At 37.6% G+C, this 26173-nt stretch overlaps 1 protein-coding gene across 1 annotated transcript in view; it reads left to right on the plus strand.

Annotated features, from left to right (window-relative positions):
• The first annotated feature begins 6566 nt into the window (after positions 1-6566).
• The window catches only part of GHR (growth hormone receptor), a 149696-nt gene continuing 130089 nt past the window's right edge, over positions 6567-26173 (plus strand). The window contains exon 1 of the mRNA XM_039709917.1: positions 6567-6698. The gene's annotated coding sequence lies outside the window, so the exon portion shown is untranslated. The remainder of the gene's footprint in view (positions 6699-26173) is intronic.

Here is a 26173-nt window from a genome sequence, read left to right on the forward strand (position 1 = left end):
TTTTAAGACAAGTGAAAAAGGCAAGCAAGGAGTTTTTAAGCCTCTTTTTGCTTGGAACATAATCTGAGAGACACACGTTATTGCACCTTGGGAAAACACCAGTGTTCTCAAGAATCATAGTTAGGACTAATTGCAGGGAAAGTTTGCAGACAATGAGTGGAAAATAAAGCACTTTCAGGCATGTTCTGAATAAAACTTTAGGATGCTTAGTGTTCAGACAAGATATTGGCTGAGAGCATTAGTGTTTTCTGAATGAGCTTCCTCTTGAGTTGTGTTGTGCAGAAATTGCAAGGACGGTGGTTTCACTGGCCTCTAAACAGAAAACTTAAATAGTAGGAAATAAATTGAATACCTCCTGCCATTCCTTGGATTTATTTCTGTAGTGTCCTTGCGAACTGCAAAATGATGCTTACACGAATGACAGATGTCTAATATCAAGACTAAGAGAATCAAGATAAAAATGTTTTTATACATAAAATTTTTCTGAGTTAATATAGACCTTGTTGAAATCACTGCAGTAGACTCCTACCATCAGTTCCACTGTTTGAGAATAAAAAGTGTCTTGCCACCATTTCCATCTATACTGTGTTTTTTACTGAAGCAAGTTTTATATAATTTACTTCCAGTTCATCCCTTTTTTGGTTTTATTTGTGTTAGATTGAGAAATGCTTTTTGCTTAAGGCCAAGGGTTCCTAATTTCTAATGTGTGAAGATTTTTCTTCATGTTTACATCATGGTGTTTATTCCTTTGTGTGGATTTGAAAAATCTGAGACTAATAGAACACAAATACTGGCTTTGGGGCAAGGATTTTGTATGTGAGTGTGTTTCTTTTTTGTGTTTACACTTCATGTTAGATTTTTTTTTTTTTTTGTTTCTTACAAACTCAGGAAGCACTAAGAATGTAATTCCTTATATAAACATTCAGTAGTATCAAATCATAGAATCCCAAAACAATATTGAAGCCTATCTATAGGCAATCCCAGTTTCTTTAATACTAAGCAAGTGCAGAGCCTTCAACAGAAATCCAAATTTCACAGCAGACTGTAACCAGTTCTGAGCCTTTTTCTCTCTCCTCATCGAGCAGGACAACTGTGAGTGTAACAGCTGCCTATACATATTTCAAAACTGTGAAGAGCAAGGCTAAAATTTATTTCAGTTTATCACAGTTTTTTCATTGACTTACAAGGTTTCTGGATTTCATTCCAAGAAAGGTTAATAGTTAAATCCATATATATGTTTTAACAAGAATTAGAAAACCATTCAGACTATTAAGAAAAACAATCAGAGCTTCTAATATCTGCTGTGATGGTGAATGTTGAAACAAATTGTGATATTCCCATTGCTGAAAGTGAAAGAATCAGTAAACATTCTTTGCAGACAAGGAGGAAAACAAAAAAATATTATTAATGAGAAATGTTGTTACGGAGCTAATTCTGCCTCCCTTCAATTTATTATTGTAGTGTCCTTGCAATGCTGTAGTGCAGCAGTTATATCGCAGCAGTATTGTCACAGTTATATAAGAACTATATAAACTTATATGTATATAAGAAACAACAGGTCTTTCAATATACAGGGTAACTGTTGCAGGTTTTTCAGTGGTAAACTACAAACATACCGTATTTTTATTTCACTAGAAAATACAAGGATTAACACACAAATATGGTAAAGGAGCTGCAATTAAATAATGCTTGGTGATACAAATTACCAAGGTTGTAGTTTTGTAGCAAAACCATAAGTCCTTTTTTTCTCATATGGAAAGAAACTTTCCCAATACTGTTTTGTGCTTATTAAAAGCAAGACTGAAAAGAAGTAGGTACTCCAAATCTGGATGTCTCATGTTATGTGTGAAGGGGATAAGAATTTTCCTGTCCAAGCTCTGGACAAATTGCAGGTTTATTTAAAGACTGCCAGTCTGCAATACCTTCCTTAGGTGGGAGGATCTTAAAATCCTTCTGTAGCTCTATTACTCTGTGTTAATATGCTATTTCAAATTACTAGAACTTACATATCATGTGAAACTCCTAGTCCCGGTGGGTAATAAAGAATTTAAACCCAAATTTGTTTGAAAAATGTAGTGCTTATGTCCGGGGAAGAAAAAAAAACAATGTATAAAATTAGAAAAAAATTTAGGAATTAATAATCAAAGTCAGGGAAGCAGTAATAAAACATGACAAAAAACAAATGGCCTATATCAGTGCAGATTGTCTTAATACCTTTCTTCTGTAATTTTCTAGGCAAAACAAACATAATAAAATTCAGAAGGCCCTTACGTCCCTACTGTGCAGTTGGCAATCACAATACAAACAATTCCTTGCCAGAAGGAATTGCACATGCACCCAGCTATGATGTTGCAAACCAGAAGATATGAATATTCTTAGTCATAAGACATACACCTGAGGAGAACACAGTGTATACTTCAGCCTGTGACAAAGGCTAAAAAGTTTGTGCTGCCTTTCAGCACTCAGACAAAGAAATGTGGAGATAGGAACCAAGGTGGTATGCAGAATTTTTTTTGCAATATGAAGCAGAAGAAGGAAGGGAAACAAGATCTCAAGAAAGAGGAGATAAGTAACATCAGATTGAAAATACAGTGATATAGTATCTTATTGTCTAAGAAGTGAATGGATGTATCACATATCATGGTATGTGATCTGATAATTTGGTATTTGGCTCTTATAATGGTCCACTCTTTTATTTCATTAGCATGTGCTGGGTTTATTGCTTTAAGATTGCAACTACCTGTTTCTACAGTCAAATTTCTTGAGAATTTCCCAGAAGTTATTCTGGAAGAGTTAAACTCCTTTAGTTTTATTCTCTGTTCTGCTGGGTGCTTCTCTAGTCTTCAGAAGACATCCTGGAACTCTTCTATTTGGTATTCATGAAGCTTGAGAAGTGTAGACTTTCAGCCTTTATTGTTGGTTTTTTCCTTTTTGTTGTTTAGCTGTACTTTTAAGGAAGGTTCATCTTGTCACTGTAAGTGAATTTTTCTTTTTTCTGTTACAGCTTCCACAACTTTTCTTCAGGAATGTTTATCAGAAGATGCCTTCTTGTATTAATCTACTGGTAGTTTTCAACTTGATCATCCACTTTCCTTTCACTGCGAGGTGGTCTCTTTTACTCAGATTAAATGAGTAGGTGGATCTGCATCATTGTCTTGGTCTTTGCAGCCCACAGAAAGTTCTGACCACTTTCCTGAAATGTGAGATAGTCCTCTGCACTTCTTACATCTCTCTTCAGATGCCAATCAATCTTCTGCATTTTTTTCTTATTTTTGGCCAACTAACATACAGTTCCACGTACTGATTTCTGACACACTAATTTCTTTTGATCTTTACATGCATACACATTTTCATGGGGTTTTTTCTGTCCTGCAAATTACTATTTTTTTTTTCCTTCTCCAGGCTCTGGGCTTCTCTTGTTGATCCTTATATCAAAATGGAAAGTGGAAGGGGTGGAAGAGATTGATTGTCCCCTCCCTTTGCAACCATAATTTAAAGCCCTCTTCAGCAGTTTACCAAGCCTGTGACCGAAGTTACTCTTCCCCTTCTTGAATAGATGGACCCCCCACCAGCCCTGGAAAAGATATTTGAGCAAGATACTCAAAGGTTATATATGCAAATATACATGGTTTAAATCATTAGTTATTCTGTGAAATCTTTGTGACTCTAGCACCTCCTTTCTCAGAGTTTGTCCATTTTAACTCTTCAGGTTTTAAACCCTTCAGGAAGAACTTCCCTCTTTGCTTGTATATTTCTGCAGGGGTGGCTGTGCTGAGATCTCAGCTTCAGATATAGGTGTTCTGGGCTCTGCTTTCATATTTAAAAAATAATCAAACAGCCCTGTTTGTATAAATTAAGATATACTTTCCCTAGCACAAGCTGTGTATACTTGCCATAAATCAGCTATTGGATGAGTGGCTCTTTAAGAAGAAAAACATCCATAGGCTTTACAAAAGAACAGGGGTTTAAAGTACATACTAAAAAACATCCATTCCCTTTCAGCTCTCAACTGGTCAATTGCATAGATCAAAACAAGAGAAAAGTGAAGTACCCTGAAAACATTAGCTATGAGTTTGAATGTTTCTCGTTTTATCATCTGCAGGTCAAAATGGATTGTCATATTAACATGGAAAATAGAGAAACCCTAAGACTTAGCTTCCTGCAATTTAGCATATATTGGGCGAAAAATCAAAGAGAACATTTGTTTTATTGTTGAGATGACTGTGTAGGAGATGCAGATGCAGACCATCAATAATGTTGGTATTATTTTTAACTGAAATACTGTAGGATCATTGTAGACATATAGTAAAAAGATAAGGACTTCAGCCTGTAACTAAAATACAAAAGGCACTGAATAGAGGCTGGTAGCTTTCTTTCCATTTATGGTATAATTGCAGCTGTTTTCAAGCAAGCTATAACATGAAAAGGAGTAAAAATTCAATGTCAGTAATGTAATTTGGTATCATATATCAGTGTTTCTTAGCAACAACCCAGTAACGTTCCATGGAGGCCATGCTCAAATGAAGTCATATTGCATCAGTGGAGAATATTTTCAATGAATGTTTATGCTTCAGGTTTTTCTCTGAAAAACGGTGGATGGTACAAGAACCTTGCTGCTCCAGGTTGAAAACATTAATTTCTTCTTTGTTTTCTTTTGTTTTCAAAAGTCTACGTATAACTCAGCTGTGACAGTGTTCATTAAACCAAAACCAAAACCCGCTTTAAAATACTTCTCTTTCCTTTACTGCAAAGGAAGATTGTCCTATCAGGAAGTGTGTCTTTCATCTCCTGAGATCTCTCTTGAGTAACAATCTTGGGATGGACCCATAGTGTTGAATGTGTATATGTGTAAAGCAACACTTGAAGGAAGAAGAAAGGGGGAGGTTTTTTCCCCCATATTCAAGACACATCATCTAAGATATGCTCAAACCCCTTCTTTCTTAAAGTTCAAGCTGTTTTGAAAACCAGGTAAATTTTTTACATTTCAGCAACTAGAGGGAAAAGAATTTAATCAAATAATAAAACCAGAAAAATACAAGGAACAGGGAATATTAGAGACAGTTTGATATCTTATTTTAATATTTTTATAATTTGATGACTCTGTAGTCACAGAATCAGAGAATCACTAAGTTGGAAGAGACCTTAAAGGTCATTGAGCGCAAACCATGCCCCAACACCTCAACTACCCCAATACACTCCAACACACTCCATGAGTGCCACATCCAGTCCTTTTTGCAACACATCCAGAGATGGTGACTCCACCACCTCCCCAGGCAGAGCCTTCCAGTACTTTATCACTCTTTCCATAAAAACCTTTTTCCTAACATCACCAACCTATATTTCACTTGGCACAGCTTAAGACTGTATCCTCTGGTTCTGCCAGTTGCTGCCTGGAGAAAGAGGACAATCCCCACCTGACTACAGCCACCTTTCAGAAAGTTGTAGAGAGTGATAAGGTCACCCCGAGTCTCCTTTTCTCCAGGCTAAACACCCCAGCTCCCTCAGTGGCTCCTCACAGGGTTTGTGTTCCCAGCCCCTCACCAGCCTCGTTACCTCGTCTGGATGCACTCAAGCATCTGAACGTCCTTCCCAAACTGAGGGGCCAGAACTGGACACAGCACTCAAGGTGTGACCTCAGCAGTGACGAGTACAGGGGCAGAATGACCTCCCTGCTCCTGCTGGCCACACTGTTCCTGATACAGGCCATTTGTTACTACCCAAATGACAAAAAACTGAGTATGAATTAACACTGTTCTGACAACAACTTGGATCAGGATCAAATTCTCCTATGCCACTTACAGATGTGGCTTCATGGAGATTTGCATTACCTGCCCCTCTAGTACCAGCATAGTCAAAACTCAAGAAAACACGCCCTAGAAATTTTCATGCTTAGTGTGCTTTGCACTTGCAGAAGATCAATTCAGCTTTTCTCTTTCCTTTCTGATCCAAGCATTAGGGAGATACACAGTCTTAGTGCTTTCAAAATATCAATTTTTTGTGATGGAGCACAGGTATAAAGGGATTGGACTTCGATCAAAGAATGAGCCTTCTCTTGTCAGAACAAGTGCTTAATGTATGTGTACACCATTTCCTTCAAAATTACTTTTCCAATCAGTTAGCCACCATTTAAGGTCCATCAGAAGAGTTTAGCTTCTGAAAAAGACACATTTTGTTACAAAGGAGCAAAGCACCAAAGACAACATCTCTTCTTGGGGGGGTTAAAATCCTGATGCCCTTGAGAGAATTCAAGCACTGATTGTAAAGATACTGAGGGTCATAAATCCTGTCAGAGAAATAATTTATTTTTCTAAGTCCCCATAACAAAATAGAAGCAAGCAAAGAAAGGGCCTCTTAGATGAAATAATTGCTTTGTGTCACACTGTGTAAGCAACCCCCGCTCCAAGGCCATCCAGGGGACATGTTGACATAGGCAGATGCAGATAGGGCCTATCTCTCTCACTCCTGCTCTGGCCAGGCAGGTGCAAACCAGCTTTGGCCAGGAACCCTTGAACTCATGTAAACACACCACAAGCCCATACTTTACCCCTTTGAACACTTTTATTTTAGGCCCAGCAGCACTGCAGCATTGCTGTGCAGGCCCTGAAGGGCAGCCGGCTCCCAGCCGCCAGGCCGGAGCGGGCGCAGGACGGACATGCGGGACACACGCCATCGGCCTGGCACAGCGCAGCCCAGTCCAGGTAGGAGCATGGGGAGTTCTACAGGGCCTCAGGTGACCAAATCTCCACCTAACCCAGGTTCTCATCATGGGAGACTGCAGGACAAAGCATGGGAAATCTGAAACCAGCATCTCTAAAGGAAAGTTCTGCCTTGTCTCCAGGGTTTGTCCAGTGAGAGAGGAGTGGCTCTGTTCCTGCAGTTTATCCAGATAAACCACCGTGCCCACTCTGAGCTGCTGATTGTGCTCATGTTAGCACTCAGGTCATGATCGCCTGCAGCTGACTCTTACATGCTCTTTTTCTGTTCTTATCTGCACTGAGCACGGTGAGAAGAGAAAATATGGTCAGGGGAGGAAGTGTTAACAAATTTACAAGATACAACGGTTCTCTGCAGATCAAAATATCCTTTCAGTTTTCAGAGCTGAAACACCAGGCCTTTAAACTCCATTTTTCTCATGACGATTCTGTGACATGCCTCGAAATTTGAAATTTAATTTTTACAATTTCTTTTTTCCTCTTGTTTCACTGAAAGTTTTCTTTTGGAAAATTAATTTCAGTTTTATGTTTCTGCATAACAGTTTATTGTAGGATCAGCAGCAAAAAAATGAAAATATAAATGTGATGTGTAGCATAATTTAGAGAAGAAAACTAAGTGAACGTATGCCATTTGAAATAACATTTTTCTGCTGGGTAGACAGCACAAGAAATCTCTTAGTTATCTCATAATTGCATTCCAGTTTACACTGAGACAACAGTGGTTAAATAGATCGTGTGATGATGTTGCATTTGAGGAAATAAATTTTAGCAATTTAGCTGCTAATTGCATAATCTAAAAATTCTTTTCTCTAAATTGGTTTCTGGAGATCCTGTCAGTGTTAGTTCCAAGACTTAACTAATCTTGAGCTAATGCAGTAACCCACTGTAAGGTCCACAGTGGGACTTCACAGATGTGGCACACTTGTCATAAGGTAAATCCTGTTCTTCCTGGAATGGTTGCTGTTGAAACATGAGATATGTTCGGGAATGCTATGATTTTCTTGGCTCTGTGTAAAATCCCTGATTTCTCTGCTACATATCCAGACATTTTAAACGTTGGTAGAGTATTTAGAGTTCACCTGAAGTGTACAGAAAATGTAGCTTCCCTGCACACTGAAAACTCGAGTACCTGAGTCTGTTCAACCTGATATCTAAAGTGTGTTTTTAAACCTTTTCAGACCTAAAGTTTCCCATCTTGACACTGGATTTCTCTGACACTTAGATTTTGATTTATATAATCTGTTAGTGTTTCTTTGCATGTAAGACAGAAATTTTTGAGATGTACAATGGGAGAATGGAGCCTTTACTTGGGTAGAATTAGAAAAAAATTTTGGATTTTTTACAAAATAAAATAAAGCACAAACATTTAATTTTTAATCAACACCAAATATTTCAAAGTCTTTATCCACAAATGTAATAATTTCAATAATTTTGTTTTGTCTCCTCTGTACTAAGCCCTTTTTATAAAACATCCTGGGGCAGTTTTCTTCTTTTTTAGGAAATGAGAATCAGCTCATAAGCTGATTCATCATACATCAATTCAAATTTAAAAATAAAAAGAAAGAAATCTTGGTTTAGGTATGTTAAAATTATATATTTGATTTGAAGCAATTTCAAAATTTCTTTCATTTCTTTCTTTTTCTAATAAAAACTGTTATTGAAATAATCTCATTTTAATTAATATTTCAAACCTATATTTGATTAATTTACTGTTAAGAGATTTAAATTATTTATCTATACTTACAAACAACTGATGATCTCTGCAGAAATTGAAATTGGTTTTGGTGGCATGTAGTTTAAGTTGCTTTACCACAGTATTGTTTATTTTTACATAAGTCAAAAAATCTGAAATATTTGGGATTCCTCATTCCTGAAGAGCTACATTTCTACCAGAGCTCTAATTGTAGCTCTCGTTTTTGTCTCATTTTAATATTAAATATTTTTGTAAGACATTTGTCTTAAAAACAAATGTGAACTCCTTGGGAGTTTTTATGCAATACACAAGTATACTAAAAATTATGGAGGAACACTGTCATGCTTTTGCAATCACAAAATCCTCTGAACACTCCATAAGCTCTACTCCAGTTATTTCTCACTTCAGTGGTGTATGTTCACCTTATTTATACCCTTTTCTATGGTGAAGCTAAACTGGTGAAAACAAACCTGTGCAGCTTCTGTAGACCTAGCACTGCATCTGTACATCTCCTAATGGAATTCCTGAAAACCCTGCATTTCCCCAGGCTCTAGGCACATGGCCTGAAAATTTTGTCACAAATCTTAGCAAATGGAATATGCTTTGAGTATGCCAGAATCTGAGCGACACAGCTATGAATCCCTAAATTACCACATAGCTTTCTTTAGCAGAGGTTTGGAAAAGATACTGAATGTTTGCCCAGAGCTTACTAACTACTTGAACAAGGTAGTTGTATCAAATTATGATATTCAGGTTACTTTGTGAATCAACAATCAGGTGTTTAGTGGCCAGAATAAGAGCTTAAACACCTATGATAATTTGGTTATTGCCTCATAACAGGAATAATAAGTTAATTTTTCCAGAGCAAAATAATTTGCATCAAAATTGTAAATCCCAGTTTATTTTAACTACAAGCCAACAGAATGCAAGACTATTAGAAATACACCTGTAGTGTTCAGCAAGCTTATATGGCATTTTTCACTAAATGGTGACATTATTTTATCTCATAACTAAAATAGCTAATGCCTTGGATATTCTTGTATGGGCTTCTTCTGTTATCTTAGCAAGTTAGAAAAACTGATATCCAGCAGGTCCTTGGTTCTGATTGCTTTGGGGTGCTTGGGCTCAGAAAACTTAGACATCCCAAACTGTAAGGTCCATCACTAGTGACCAGCTGCATCCAATGTGGCAGAGAAATATTGCAGACATAAAACCATGGGGCAGAAAGCAGTCCCTGCCCTGCCCATCTTGTGTAATAAGCAGAGGAATGGGTGCACAGTGAACAGTGATTGAGCCAAAGTCACATAAGCAACTACTGGAAAAATCAGGAGTTTCCTATTTGTCATATTAAATATTTTTTTACTCAATATCCTCTGCTATTTTTGTTATTAAAAGTCATTACTTCTGAAACAGGAGTATCAGTCAAATGGAAAAGCCACAGTGTTTAGACTTCTCTTAAGTGCTTTGTTAAGCTCTTTAATCCTATTTTACTAGTTAAATATTACGAGTATAAATTGAGATATAATTTAAAAATGAATGTATGCAATGAAATGAGATGAGACAAATGGGTAGCAGAAGATTTAACAAAGAATGAACTCTTTAGTCTGAACTAAAATTGAACATTTGCTTCCATTTTGGAATAGGAAGAGAGTAGAGATAGTAGAGAAACGTTATATGTCAGCTTTCAGTCAAGAAGAAATAGTGATTATTAAGACATTTTTCTGCCTAAATCTCATCTGTGGTATTTCGGCATCTGATGCCATTTTCTTCTGTCTCTCTCTCTCTCTATGCAATGCCAGAACAAATTCATCCTGTTGATTTTTTCAGCACTATGTAGCTATTGGTGCCTATGGAGTTCTATCTTCTGCTAATATAAACTAGCCATTTATTGCATTGCCAAGAACAAAATGACTGAGAAAAGACCCTGATGAGGTGGACCCCAAGGATCTCAAAATCTCTGCCTCTATTTGCACTGAATCAGGAGTTAAGAAGTAATCCAGGAAAAATATAATAGGAGAATCCAAGAAAAGAATGGAACAGACTGAAGAGAGAAATAGGTGTCCATGTCATTTTTGGACAAGAACATTTCTAACTGCTGGCAGTGATCAGGAAAGCAATGCAACTGTGACAGGATATCACAAAGAAAGTATGAATTAAAGGGGTTTAATAGCAAGGTCCATTTTAAGGTTCATTTTTAGGCTAGACAAAGGCACCTACAGTGTCTTTTTGGTTAGCTTTGCATAAAAATAAAATGCATTAGCCAACCTAATTTAAATATGTTACCATTTCCTAATTTTAGAGGAAGTAATATTTTAATTTTTCCTGAATATTCAGGACATAATGTTATACTGACCCATGCCTAATCTCTTTGCATAAAAATAAAATGCATTAGCCAACCTAATTTAAATATGTTACCATTTCCTAATTTTAGAGGAAATATTTTAATTTTGCCTGAATATTCAGGAAATAATGTTATACTGACCCATGCCTAATCCTCAAAACATGGATTTTCTTGCTTACTTTATCTAATTCAAAAGTGTCTCCAGCTGCAACTGAAGCTTTCACTCAGAGCTATGGCTTAGTTCATTTGTATTTGTGCTGTCATCAGGTTTAATGTTACCTGTTGTCATAATAAGCAACATTTGTCATAGTCCTGATGACCTCCCCTTCTTCCCAGGATTATGAATATGCAAAATTTAATCTTTTAGTCTCAAAGAATTGGAGAAATCGGTTCCAGTGTGGCTGCAGAGCTGAGAAGGGTCATGCACACACACAAAATATATAAGAGGATCAAGAATGACTTTCTCTGTATCCAAGACATGGCACAAAATAACATGAATATTTCAAGCAATATGCACAGTAAAAGAAAATCATACCACTTAAAATAACTTTTAAAGTTTCCTTGAACTTATGCTAAGACATAAAAATATGAATATGCCTGTTATAGAAACACAAGCATTAATTTTTAAAGTTTTTGGAAACATCAAGTGTACAATCTGAAGATCTCTGTGTTGTGTGAGAGTATAAGACAGCTCCAAAACATGTCCAGACAATACCTTAAGTACTTAAAAAACCATAATCTATGTTAAGGCTTCATAGCAGTGATGGATTGTTCTGCTTAACTCTTCATGAAGCCTCTGCCTCCTTGGGCAGCTGAACTCTTTCACCCAAACCTGGCATCTTCATTTCTTCACTGACAGGCAAAAGAGTGGCTGTGAATGGGGGGTGTCTGCTGGTATGAATGCCTGCTTAAGCAGGAACCTAAGCCCTAGGCTGTATTCTGACTTATTGCTAGTGAGTGCTAACATGGTGCTAACCACAGTTTGACTTTACATTTTCTCTACTGAGAAATTTCCAGCCAGGAATCAAGCAATACCTTTTGCTTACTCTCACTGGCAGTAATTGTCCTTTGGACAGCTCAGCTCTCCTCCTGCTCCTGTGAAGAGCCTGGCCCTTATATGCATTGCACAGCACTGAGCATGGCACACGTGGCAAGAGAATGAAAACACACGTATCTCCAAAAGAGTCACCAAGTCACCACAACACACCAACAAAAAAATTTTGTCTTTATACATTGTATACAAATAATCTTGGCTTATAAATACTTAAGTGTGAAAAATACCCTATTTTGCTGATGTCTGTAGCATTTCTTACACCAAATATTTACTGCACAAAGCCCTGCTACGCACAGTGTAAGTTATGCAGACAAGACAGTGATAGGAGTACTCATCTGTTTCTGTATGACTTGTTTTATTGCTTGTGGTCATATGAGCTCCCAGACAAGAAGATTTTTCTGCAATATTCTCAAAAGATACAAAGGGAGTTGACAAGGTATGCATTCTGATTTATTAATAAAATCCTAGTGATATCATTGACTAGCAGTACACAAAATCTTTTGTCCTGCTATCAGCCTGAAAAGTTCCTCTTTCAAATACTGTGTAAAAATATTAATTTGTCAGAATTCGAGTGTTTTGCCATGTAGCCGGTGTAACATCAAAGGATTGACAAATGCCAGTTTAAATAACAGACTATGGCAATCATCTCTATGAGCTGCAAGAGCCCTTCTGGATTCCTCTTTTAATTGGTGCTGCAATTGTTCCAGTGACTTGAGAATTGTTATGACAATAATTATGGCTGCAATTGAATAGAGAGCAATAGCAGAGAAATACTCATGCCTTGGTTGGTCTTGCACTTCTTTTATTACATCAATACAAGTACCACTCAAGCAAACTCTTGCAAGAAAGAATGTGCTCATATGTCAAAAATCCCAGCCATCTCAAGGGTGCAGTTTGGTGCCACTTATATGCCAGTATGTTGACTCTGAAGTTGTCTCAAAATGATTTCTGGAAATTAAATACAAGTCCTTGCTGTTACACATGCTAGGGAAAAATAAGATTCAAAAAAAGAATATTTTTTGTCATGCAACGTGACCAACAATGTTACTTCAATAATTTTAACAGCAGTAAAACTGGCATATATAGACTAACTTTTCTTCTGAGCCTTGGAAAATTGGGAAAAAGTTTTAAATATAGTCTTTGAAACTGAATTACTTAAAAAAATTTTAGCTATCTTCTGTTTTCACCAGGGACTAATATTTTGTGTGGTTATAGGAATGTTGTGACTGAATATTCATATACAAGCTCATCTGAACGTTACCAGATGACCAGAATTTGGCTTCATCATAAGGATTGCAAAATTTGGGCAATATCTGAGGTTTAGGTATAAATGGGCAGTACTGGTTCATAGTATGAAACTGACATATAGATAGATAGATAGATAGATAGATAGATAGATAGATAGATAGATATAGATATAGATATGTTAAGGACTATTAATTTGAATAGACTTTATTTTGAAAGCCTTGTCAGTTTAATTTTGCATGAGATAGAGAGTAATGCAGATTGTGCTCAAAGAGAAGGTTAGAGAGAGCAAGGAAAGGCCTGGACAGGCAGTCTCTGAGTCCTGGCAAAGCTAACATTATTCTAGGTCAAATAGCTGTAAATAGGCTTACACATGCTGTGAATGTGTGTATGGGGAACATTTTTCAAAGAAACTTTCAGTGGTCAATCATCCTCCATTTTAGGATCTAGTTGTTCAGAATAAAAATCTACTTTGTCCCCCATTTCAGTGCAATATACTTCCACTGAAGCAGTCATGTAGACAAGATGAACTGATTTTAGTACATCAGCTTTACATCTGAGTTGACTAGGGACAGTCTGATAGGCTCAGACTATGTATTCTCTGGCTTCTGTAATGCTATTACTTTTCTCTAGCTGGCTGCATCCAATTCTGCACAATTTTTAAATCTCAGAGGACAAGTCCTTTTGTCACAAGTCATTTTAGCTATTATCCCTAATAGTTCTCTGGATGCTTTTTCTGTCTTTAGATTAAGATCCCTTTAATGCCGTCAAATAATCATTGGTGTAAGCAGAACAGTAAAGTTAATCAAACATAAATGTCTCCAGTGCTGTGAAGTGTGTATTCCAGTGGGAAAGTGGTTTTTAAGGAAAGAGCAGCATACAAAATAATGTTTTATATTGAGATATACCTTTAAATTATAGCAATATGTTTCTCTAAAAACTAAATAACATTAAATCTTCAATATATTAATATTGCACATTATATATACTGCACAGTGTTTATTGATTATATAGTAATATAATTAAAAATTAATTGAAATGGCTATATGATATAAAGGTATGTTAATTAGGCAGTTAGTGTTAACTGTGTAGCATTTTAGATAAGAGATTATAGGTAAGGGTTAGCTCTTTTGCCTATGTAATGCTGGTTACTTATGCTGAATAGTAAAAGTTAAGAAACAGCAGAAATGCCAAAATTAAGTCTGTTTAACCTTTATGTCATCTAGTGTATTATAGTGATACAGAATGTGGTTTGGCAAAACAGGAGAAGTGTTATTCAGCTGAAAAAATCACTTAGATGCTCAGAGGAAGCCACTTAGGACCTCTTTCTTAGTCCCCCAGAGAAGGTACCTCTGTGTTGCAAATGCAAAGTGCTGAAGAGGTAACACAATGTCATAATATTTCTTTTGGATCCTCTCAGTCATAGTGTGACTTTATTTTGCTTATTGTATGTAAGCTGCACCTTATGTCAACACTTAAAATAGTTATTTTATTTTATCTTGTTACCATAGGATCAGAGCACCCTACAAACACAAATGAATTAGCCATCTCAGCTCCCAGATACGGTATTTTGTAAACTCCATAAGTAAATATGTCCCAGAATTTCCAGAAGCAGCCTGTAAAGTGTTTCATTACCTGTGTTCTTCACTGGAGATGCCTGAAACTTGTCTGACAGCCACCAGTCACTCAAGGATCTGCTGGCTTCAGCTGCACTGACTTGTCAGCATCTAGGAAATGCAGACTGTGGCTGTCTTGGGCTGGGGACCCAGAAAGGAGGCAGCATATCATTAGTGGTCCATGTGGTTGTTTACCTAGTATAAAATGAAAATCCACAAATCTGCAGTCTGGAATCAATGTGCACCACAGTCTGTACTAATCCTCACTTTACTAAGTTTATAGCTATCTGTTTGAATTCCTATTGTTAACCTCATCCCTTAAAATAATGCATGCACTTCTTTCCTTTATATATACACAAGTTTCATGGGAAAATAGTACTGCAATTCCTTCCAAGGGACAGGGTGTGCCAGTCAAGTTCAATTGTTTATTTATATACCTTACAAATGTCAGTATGTCAGTCTTCTCATGTATAACACCAAAAGACATTCTTAAGGGAGCGGCTGTGATTAATGTCTATATACTTATTATACAACCAGAAGTCAACAAACTTACTTTATTTAAGTTTTTTTCTGTATTAAACTAATGTGAAGAATCAAAATATTTTCATTTTCATTGGAGGAATCATGGCAACATCTAGGTTGTAGGACTTTTCACTTCCATAAGAAATGCACTGGTTTATAAAAGATTATAAATGTTTGATAAGAGAGAAAATGTTTTTGCGCAGAACTTTCTTTCTTATCCTCTTTTATTTGAAGATTCATTAATTAATCCTTTTAATTTTTCACCTTTGATAATGGTAGTATTTTAAAAGTGTTTTTCCTGGTTTTTGATTTTTACAAAAGTAATTTTTTAAAATTAATACTCTGTCTACCCTGAAGGTTTTCATTAATTAATCCTTTTAATTTTTCACCTTTGATAATGGTAGTACTTTAAAAGTGTTTTTTCCCGGTTTTTGTTTTGGTTTTTACAAAAGTAATTTAATTTTTTTTAAATTAATTCTCTGTCTACCCTGGAGGTATGTTCTTTGTCTAGTATCCTGAACACTTCTAGAACATGTATTTCTTACAACAGTCAAATATCACTTATCTGGATTGCAGATTATTTATGCAAGTTATGGAAAGACTGTTAGTGTTTGGCACAAGCACAGTTCCACTGTTTCTCACACCACTTTACCTCTGGGACCAGTGTTACCACTGTTCTGCAGCAAAACACACAGAAAAAACCACCCTGGCAGATACTACCTGGTTTCCAGCAAGCCCATCCAGGTCAGGTGCCTCCTGATCTCCTTATGAAGACTAGGGCTGCTGGGGAGTACAGATACCCCCACCCCAGAGATCTCAGTCCCAGAAACTTGTTGGGTTCGATGCAAACCCATGTGAACACCTGGACCTGGCTGAGCTCTAGCACAGCATTGAGCCCAGCAGCGAGCCAAAGCTGGGAGAGCAATGCTGATCCCAAGGAACAGGGCTGGCCCCTAAAGAAAACATTATGTACCACGTGTTTTTTCCTGGGAAGATTCAGTCTATGCTCCTATTTATTGTACCCAAGTCTCTGCACTTTCTGGCTTCTAGGAGGAAGTGCTGCCTTGAATGCAGCACCAAGGCACATGCTAGGCTTTGCACTGTGCTGTGCTACGCTAGGGGCAAAAAGTCCATCCAAAGCACCAAGAATAGAACAGACCTGCATGGTAGTTTCTCTGAGCAAGCCAGATGAGGTCCAAACTTGTTAAACTAGAGCTAATAAAGTGTATTTGTTGCTTACTAGAGGTACTGGTGGTACTTTGAACAATGTTTTCTCTAAACTATACATCCTTCATGCAGTGTACTCCTGCAGATCTTTCTCTTTGATCTGTAGATTATAGAGGGTGTGGCCACATATTCTGAATTTATCTAATTTACATGATAAGAATCACCATTCAAAGGTTCCTAGATTTCTCCACAGGCTGCTATAGAGAATTTAGACTCCTAAATTTAGGTGTTGGGTATCAAGCAATCAAAGTAATTGAAAATAGATGGTGTATGTGTTTAGCAGAATGGGGTTCAAATCACACTATTCTATTGCCCAGAAAATCACTTCAGAAACACTTATCTAAAATTTACTAGCATAAAAATGCAGTATGGGAAGGAAATTTCAGTTCACTGTTCTCCTCACTGGAGATGTTCTTCAGTTCAAAGTAAATGGAAGTAGAAATACTTTATAGTTACTGAAGTACTCAGTGTGGGCAGGGAATTGTCTGAAAGAGCCCTCTCTTGGCATCTGTTGGGAAAGAGGGAAAGTGAACAATTGAACCAGACATCATTTACATGCAAGATGTGCAATAACAGAATACTTCTATCAGAGGAAAAAAAAATTAAGTTGAAATGATTGAAGGACTGCAAGCCATGTCCAGAAACCTCCAGAAATGAAATCTTTGACAAATATTCCTATAGACAAATGCTGCTCTGACAGTGGCTGCAGCCAGAAATGGGAAGGTGAAAGATCCTGAGAGAAGTAAAAATCAAGGCCAATTCTGTCCATTTTTGAAGGCTAAATTTATATTTCATGCACGAGCGAAGCAGTGAAGTAGTCTCCCAGAAGACCCAAAAGAGCTCACAGGCTGCAAACCAAGAGCAGGGAAAGTTCTCTGGCAATGATGACAGATGTGGGTAGGAAGGCAGCAGGAGTGGTGGTAGAGTTGAAGAGTGGCAACACAAATAACAAAAGCTGCCTTTTACCCGGCAATGCATGCCCTGGAGTTCCACATACTGCAGACTGACTATTTCGGACACTTCTTAACTTGGATAAGGATGTTAATCTATGTTTGGACTGCTGCCATGGACGTGTGAGAAGGTTAGTAATATTGACATAACTTATTTTGTAGATTAATTTTTTATCTCTGACTGGTTTACTGTTTTATTGTGTTTCTTTATCCTTTTATTAAAGTTATATTTGTTCAAATTACTTTGAACAAGTATTTTGAACATACAAGAGTAAGGTATTCCTTACTCTTGTATGTCTTATTTCTCAGGTTTCTGAGACAGAATCTTAAAGCACGGACTTTTAAGCTTTCAGAAGGAACTGATAGAGTTGTATTGGCTTCTTGTAAGTGTTAATGAGCACAGCCAGTTTATGATTCATACTGCCTAGCCAGCCATAAGCTTCCAGTGCACCTTCATCTTCCATGACAAGATCTGGAGTTGAGTTCAACATCTTCCATGCTTACGGAATTATTTCTTTATGCTTTTAGAAAGTCTTACTGCACAGATTTTACACTTCTCAGAGAAGATCTGTGCAGTTGCAGCATGTAGTGTCAGTCTGAGCTGTATTTGTCATTGTAGTACTTTCCCCTGCATTTGTAACTGCTTTCCTGGCTGTGTGGGTTTGTGGCTGTATCCAAACCCAATGAAATCAGTATAAAGGTTTTATGACTGGTGAGATTTGATCTCGTGTTTCAGGCTGGAAACCAGTTAGTCAAATATACATGAAAAGCAAAAAGGTATTTTGAAGTACCTGCATAATGCCTACTAAATTAAGATTAATTAATCTGACAGGAAGACAGATGTCTTTCTAATGAAAGTGTTAAGTAATCCTTTTGCAATAGTCCTTCATGGCTTTGAATGGTAATGCTTTGTATTGCACCTATTTGAGTTTCCCTGGCTCACTTAATCACCATTTACCTTACATTGAACCTCTACTATGAATGTGGTTAAAGGAAAACACTCCACATTTGAATATCCAACCAAACAGAAACAGTAATATATGGAGGAAATTAAGTTCTGAAATAAAGAAACAATATAGGGGCAGTAATATTTTTGGTCAGCTATTGTTGTAAATAGCAAACGTACTGAATATGTTCAACTTGATTTAAAGAGCACACATGATGATCCTAAAGGACAACATCAGGAACAACTGTTCATCTCTTCATTTCAGATTAAGTCCCTGCTATTAACATCATTGTTACAGGGTGTTGCTTACCCATTTCCACTCAGCAGTATTGACAGAGGCTATGAAAATTCCCCAGGATAAAACTTGTTTTAGCTCAGATTAAGGTAAGAGAGTATTTGCCTTACAGCATATTAATCTTGTGGAAATTTGTCTATACATGCTCTTGTAGCATCTGACTTCCACTGAAGTATCATCAGAAGCATCACTAAAAGAGGAGATAAGTCACTGAATGTGGACATTTGCAAGTGCATTTCAAATCTCACATGTATGATTTTTCATTGCCTTCTTTTGCACTGACTCCTAGGTTCTGTAACATAGATCTAGATTTGCACATGGGACTAAAAAAAAAACAACTCACTGCCTGTTATCCTTAAGGGAAGAGAAGTTTCTGTTCTTGGAGTGCTCTGTTTTTCTTGTGGGGAAGAAGGCTTATTGTAAAACTGAAACCGGAAGTACCAAAAAAAGATGGATATCGAGATTCCAGGGAATGATGTGGCTGCATGAATGTGGGAGAGTTCGAGGTTATGGGAACCATGAAAAAGGAAAAAAAAGGGAAACCTAGATGTTATAGTCTCCAAAGGGGAAGAAATGTGGATGGATAAGAGCACCAAGAAAAGAAATGAACAGTGATAATTGATAATTAAGCTGTAGGCTAGCGAGACCATGCATATTCTGAATAAGAAACACAAGGAGCATGCATGGACAGGTGGAGACTAGGATGGCATCAGTGAAAAGAATAGCAGAGGAATAAGGGCATTCTCTTACTGTAGCTTTTACTGCCAAGGAATACAAATAAGAGGGATTTTTTTGTTTGTTTTTCTTTCACTAGCCAGACAGTAAGGCTGATATTCCCACCACCCTTCCTCTAAAAAAAAAAAAAACACATAAAACTGGACCACTTGAAATTTGTTTGAAGAATCAGTTTCAAATTCAAAAAGAATCTCTCTAGCAAATGGTTGCAAGCCAATTTCTTACCATACTCTTTTTACACAGCATTTGAAGGTCATTCATCAGAAAGTTATATGATTATTACTGTAATAATCCAGCAGCTGATTTCTGAAAATTAATTTCACTGACTTGCAAGACTAGGCACTCAAAACTATAGAAGCTTTAATTCACAAATTCATCCTAATATTTTCCCCTGCAGTTGACATATGTATGACATCTGAGCTTTATCTGGAAAGAACTTCTAACTTTTCTGGAGTGTGTTTTGGAGTTGGGGAAGTTTTATGTTTTGTTTTTGTTTGTTTGCAATTTTTATTTTCTGTCAAAAGCTGTTTGTATTCATGTCTTAAAATAAGATAAACATTCTCTGTATTATTTTAACCAATTTTAAAGACATCATGTACATGCCATCCAACAAAATCCCTAATACAACAGCCCCCATTCCACATCTAGTCAAGCGCTTTCTTTCTCATACAACTTTCTGTCCTTCCAGCTGAGAACTTACAGGTTTATTTGCTGAATTTATTAATTTAAAGATATTTGCACTTTGTGCTATGAACTTTACTGTTCACTTGAGAAGCCATATTTAGCATGCTCACCTGTAAAAGAGAAGTGTTGCTGTGCTGTTGTATTTTTTATGAACAGCGTTTAATACAGAAAATGCCTAGAATCTCTGACAACTCCCCAAAAACCCCAGTTTGCCCAATCTTGATCTTATTATCAGCAATAAATTGGGTTTTCCATCTCTTTTTAGTCAGGAAAGATTACTGTGGTTCAGTCATAAAATTGATGCTATTCCCTCCTTGCAAATCACCGAAGTTCTAGATTTTAGTAGTGTTCAAAACTGCACCATGAGGTTGGTGTTCCTGTGCAAATCCTCATGCTGGAGCCCAGAAATGTCTGCCTTGCTTCTGCTCTTAAAATCTACCTCTAAAGGGAACAAAGTGCCTAAGTGGTTTAATCTCAAAAATTACAGCTGTAGCCAAAACTGATTTATGGCCTAGCTTCAGGTTACAGTCTGGTTCAATTTGAATGCAAATATTATAAATGTTCAGTGATCAGTTTTCAAGGTGTGCTAGAGGTTGCCTGTGACTTTAACCTACAGTCCTCAGCTGCTTCTTTAGGGTCATCTTGTCTTTACCAATCTTGTCTGTGTATTTATTTATGCATTTCCAGTTAGTCATTGACTTACAATGACAGTGCAGTGGGGGTAGCTGACTCTCATTGCCAAGTGTATATTCTTTGCCTGGAGCCCAACCAATTGTAAGAGGAAACAACCCAACAAAATCACAATTATTCTTTTTTGGTCATTTCTCAAACAATGGACTGATTGTCTTTCTAACTTCTTTTTGGAATCAGAGGTACCTTCTTGGTCTTTTACCAATAAATGCAAGGGAAATTAAATCTTTCTTCTTAGTACAGAATATATCAGCTGCCTTTTGAAACCAAGTATGAGAAGGTGGAAATATTAACCAACAGCTTCAGTAATATTTTGGACTGCAAAACACTTATGCCCAGTTCCCTGAATCATAAACTACTTCCTCTGCATCTTTCAGTAAGAAATTCAGGACAGATTCTAACTCATGTTTAGATGTTCTGTTCCTGCAGCTATTAAGGGTCTTTCTGCAGGCAGGTGGGATAGTCAAATGTGTACAGGGATGAAAGTTTTTAAATCTTACCCTCTGGAGACCTCACTTCCCATCTACAGGCAGGGAGAAGAGACTTCACTGCATATTCCCCATGAGGATAAGTGCACTGAAGAATGTCAGGCATTTGCACTTTGACACTACAGCTGTGTCAGTGCCGGACACAGACCACGTTACGGAGGCTTCGCAATGAAAATGTCAGAAAACTTACTGTGTCGGGGTGACTGTGTGATAGGGAATAGAGTTTGTCTTGGCCCATGCTTCTGAAATTGGGCATTAGTGATGGCTGAGGGGCTGTGAGCTGAGAGCACAGTAATTACTTCCTTCAGATAGTGAAGAAATGAGAGCCTATTTGTGTGCAAAGATGAGCAGAGCTCTGAAAGCCAGACGAAAGAAAGCAGAACCCAAAAAATAGAAAATGAATGGTGGTACCAACTGATCACAGGCAGTAATGAGGGTTTCAGTAAGCTGAGAAAGCAAGAATTACTATAGTGCAAACAACTCTTCAATACAAAGACAAGTACATTTTGTGTAAAGCCTGACTCTGAGGAATGTGGAGGGAATATAGTCTTTGAAGATTGCCTAAGAAATAAGTGCTCAAAGTTCATAGGCTGACTTAATCAAAGCAAGTCACCCATTAAGACCTCCTTCACATCCCAAGTACTTTGTATCTCAAGGCATATCTCCTTTCTTCACACAGAAAAGAAGGCTTTTTCTCCATGATTTTGTTAGTGATGAGGGATTTTATAACAAAACTACCATCAGAAAGCCATTTATGCCTTATTTTTATGCTAGCATTGGATTTTTGTGGTGGGTTCTATGATTTGTTTGGTTTGGTAGTCTTCTAGCTGAGGACAGGATGTGTGTTATGGACTACCATGCTCATTTCCACTACTTATTCTTTACTTCCTGAATGTTGACTAGTCTGGTCAGGGAGGATGAGAAGCTCTCTTGCCCTGGCAGAACAATAGCACTCTGCATAGGGCATCTTACAGTGATATCTTCTGTTCTCCTAGATCTCAGATGCTGATGGCCAGAGCAAAATTCTGCTACTGATGGTATGGGGCATGAGTGTGATAGGACTCACTTCCCAGGCTAGCCATCCCTTGGGAAAGGAGGAAGGGTGAACTGAATCACTCAGCCTAGAAGAATCAAATCCAAAGATGATATTTGTCAAGGTTAAACAGCCAGCATAATCACTTGCACCTTCTGAGGCTTTTTCCTTTTCCAGGAGAAATCACTGTATCAACCATTCTCTCACTGTTAGTGGCAGAGATGCTACAGGATCATCATGAGGAATATCTCCCGGTAAGGAAAAAGAGGGATCAACAAGTAACTAGCTGGAGGGATCTAAAGAGACCAAGGCCTTTATTTAAATGCCCTTGAGGTGCCTTGGTCACAAGACAGAGTCTGGCAGTCATGCTAGTCCCAGACTCTGCTCAGACTATAATCACAGGTCATGTCACAAACCCTGGTGACCTGGGAGCTCTGCTGGTATTTATCATCCCAGCAAACAGTACACTTGCCAGCCCAATGAATTAAGTAGCTCTGGGGTGGAGTTGCAACACAGTAGGCTGATTAACTTATTGTGAAATAAGCAGACTGTTATGGAAGAGCACAGAAGATCAGTGGAGGATACACAGGACCATCATTCCCTTCGCTCCTGCAGGCAGGATTGCCAGGTAAAGGCATACCTTTAGTAAGTTTTGCCGCTTCCAACACTTATCGGGACATATCTGTTCTAATTGCCTTGTTTAACTAGTTTTGAGTCCCTGATTTGCTTGAATCCTACCTTTAGTGGCAAATTTTGATCCTTATGAAAAAGTGGGGAGGCAAATTAGTATTGTGATGGTCACAGAAGCATTTTTTTTCTGCTCTTCCAGCTGCATTTCACATTCAATAAAAGTTTTGTGGATTCTGCCTTTGAAAAAGAGGGGAGCCTCATTCATCTCAAGAATGACAGTTTGATTTAGAAAAGGAATGAAACCCCAACTGTAATAGGCACCTGAAATCAGCTGTTCTGCTGCCTATAAATGGCCAGGACACTGATGAACAAGTAGCTAGAGTGCACAAATAATGGAAACATTACTCTTAACAGATCAAGGCATTACAAAACATGTTGTTAGGCTGCATTATAGGAGCTTGGAAGAAATTTTTTTTAAATTATAAGGAAATATAAGAGGCATTGTTGGGATGGGGAAAAGAATGATTCAATATTCTAAAAGGTAGTTAAAAAGCAGTGAGAGACATACCAGCAAAGGAAATTTCCACATCTCACATCCTAAGGAATTTCCATTGCATCTCTAGAGAAGGCAAGAAGAAGTAGTAACCATGAACTAAGCTGGAAAAAGGGAGGTAGAAAGAACAAAAGGTTGAGATAGAGAAGAAAAAGGAGAGCTTAGGTACTGAAAATGGTAAGAAAGACAATTATATCAAATTTGCACTTTGGAGTATAGTGATACAACACTTACAGGATAAAGTGGCACATGACTGAATGCTGCAAAGAGTGTAGGAAACATGAAAGAAAAGTGATCTCTCTTACTACTGAGGGGCAAGCTGATCCTTTTCTACATTTTGAGACAACAGGAGGTATCCAGGCCATTATAGCAGGAGAAAGGACTAAGAAATGCAGTGCATCTACTCTACTGCTATCAGTAAAAAACCAAGTCATTCTCATCTGTTGTAATCAAGTGTAATTAGGTAAAAATTAGCAAGTGAGTACACTTCAGGCTTATTCTGTTAGCACTGGATTTTGTTTTAGGCTTGTTTTTCCAGTTTTGTTGGCTTGATATGCTTTGAAAGAGGCCATTTCAGTCTATGACCCAGGACACTACAGATGCTTACTGTTTCTACTTTAACAAAACCACAAGGTCTAGGAATAAAATGGCAAAAGAAAATAAACAGCAAAACTGTAACTAATAGCATATATTAGCTCATTCTGGTATTAATGAAAGTACAGTTTAACACCAATGTTGCTTTTTTGTCTAGCTTAATGACAAATTTTCTCATTGGACTCAATTTTACTTTTGTAACAATTATCATGGTAAAAATTGCAGTCGTCATTTTGCTGGGAAAAGAGTGTGATGATTACCACCCAATGGGGACAGATGGGAATTAGACTACTGTATAAAATACTGTGTATATTTGTAAATTTAGTTCTTTTGTTTGAAAAATTAATTTAAAAATTGACTAGAAGACTTGATAGATATTATGCAAATGAGACTGGCACAAAAATTTTCTTTGTTTTCCTTCTAGTCCCATAGCCCTGTGATTTCAGAGCTCACCACCGCTCTCACCAAAGCCCTGCTTTGATTGTCGGACACCAAGTACATTCTTGGAGTTGGTTCTCTCAGACCAGACCCTCTAGGGTGTGGAAAGTGAGCTCAAATGTTGACAAGCAAAGACCCATCCAATTTTTTATCTCATTAAGTAAATGTCTCAGTGCTCAGTGTAATACCTCTGTGCAGTGACTGTTCTGCCTGGATTCAGGTGCTGCATTTGTTGCTGCAGCTGCTGTGGATAGCAAAGCTCTCATGAGTACATGAAGGGCCTGGCCCTGTGGTGTGACCCTCGTTTGAACTCAGCAGATAAGGACCAGCCAATATTTTAAACCACATACTTCAGAACAGTAACCATTTTCTAGCATTAAGGATTTACAAATTTTATTTTAATTATGTAGAAGAACAAGTCCATTCAGAATAGCATTACATTTTTGCTTGTAACAAATATCTTCTCTGTCTCCTTTCGTCTAATATACTTATTCAGATGGATATTTCAATCAGGTATATACAAAAAACTTTCAAGACAATAAATAAGTAAATTCTAATAGTGGGGAAGGGAAGATAGTTTCCCCACCATGGAGGGAAGGAGTTAACTGATTTCCTGTAACAGAAAAGTCTTCGAGTTCAAGGTACTGCAATCATGGATGCAGAGGCAAATAATAGCATCAGTTATGAGATAACATGGTTTTCCTTCAGAAAATATTTGAAATTTTAGTTCAGTTACAAAAGTGTTCTGGAATGATCATAAGGAACCTCAGCCTCTGAAAACATTAACCTGAACTGAAGCAGAGCTGTGCAGCTGAAAGCAGGGAAGGAAAGAGGTGGGATCTGAAAAGGCTGGCAAAGATTTGGAAAGAATATTAATATACATAAATATTAATGTCTTTCTCTTACATAGAAGAGACTCCAGAAAGTATGATGATGTATGAAGCAGCATCTGAAAGAAGCAACTGAGACAATAAGCATTGCTGCTCTAGTATTTTTTATTCCAACTGTGTATTCCTGAACTGTGATCTCCAACAGCTGTGTCTAGATTGGGGTGGGGGAGTGGTTGTGGGTGGAGATCACTAGCTGGAAGGAAAACTCCCAGGAGTTTACACAAAGCACCATTTAAAAGTTGAGTGCATTGACTCAAAGAGAGTTTTTGCTTGGGTTACACGACAGAAAACTGGTAGATGTTTGGATAGAGTATGACAAAATCCCCTTTGTTTTCATGCTATTAGGTTTTAAGTTATGGAAATTAATTAGAGACAGCTCAAGTAGGCAGATGATCATGTCTCCATCTGTACTACTAAGTGAAACAGAAGCAGTCACTGATGGGCAATGCCCACAGTTACATAGCTTTTGGCCATGGTTTCCTCTGGGCCCCCATCCAGCACTTGTATAGTATAATTATTATTTCTGTAGCTAAAATTGTGTGAAGGCTCAGGTTTCAGTCTGCCAGACCAGTGTTTTCATAGTGTGAAACTGCATGAATATGCTGCAAACCCCTGACGTGTACCATGTTGCATGCCCAGGGATTCAGACTCTGCTGGGACAGTGTTGGGACAATCTAAGAGCAAGGATCCAGATCCAGTGGTTTAGTCATCTCTGTACTTTCTACTGGAAGCAGTTCCCAGCCAGTGCTATTCCCCTGGCATTATTCAGGACTTGCTGACTCAGGTCAAAACTATGCCAAAGAGTGTGTTATGTGATGGGGGTGATACAGGGCCCA

Source organism: Passer montanus, unplaced genomic scaffold (assembly GCF_014805655.1).
Source record: "Passer montanus isolate IOZ18808 unplaced genomic scaffold, ASM1480565v1 scaffold22, whole genome shotgun sequence".
In the NCBI taxonomy this organism is placed as follows: domain Eukaryota; kingdom Metazoa; phylum Chordata; class Aves; order Passeriformes; family Passeridae; genus Passer; species Passer montanus.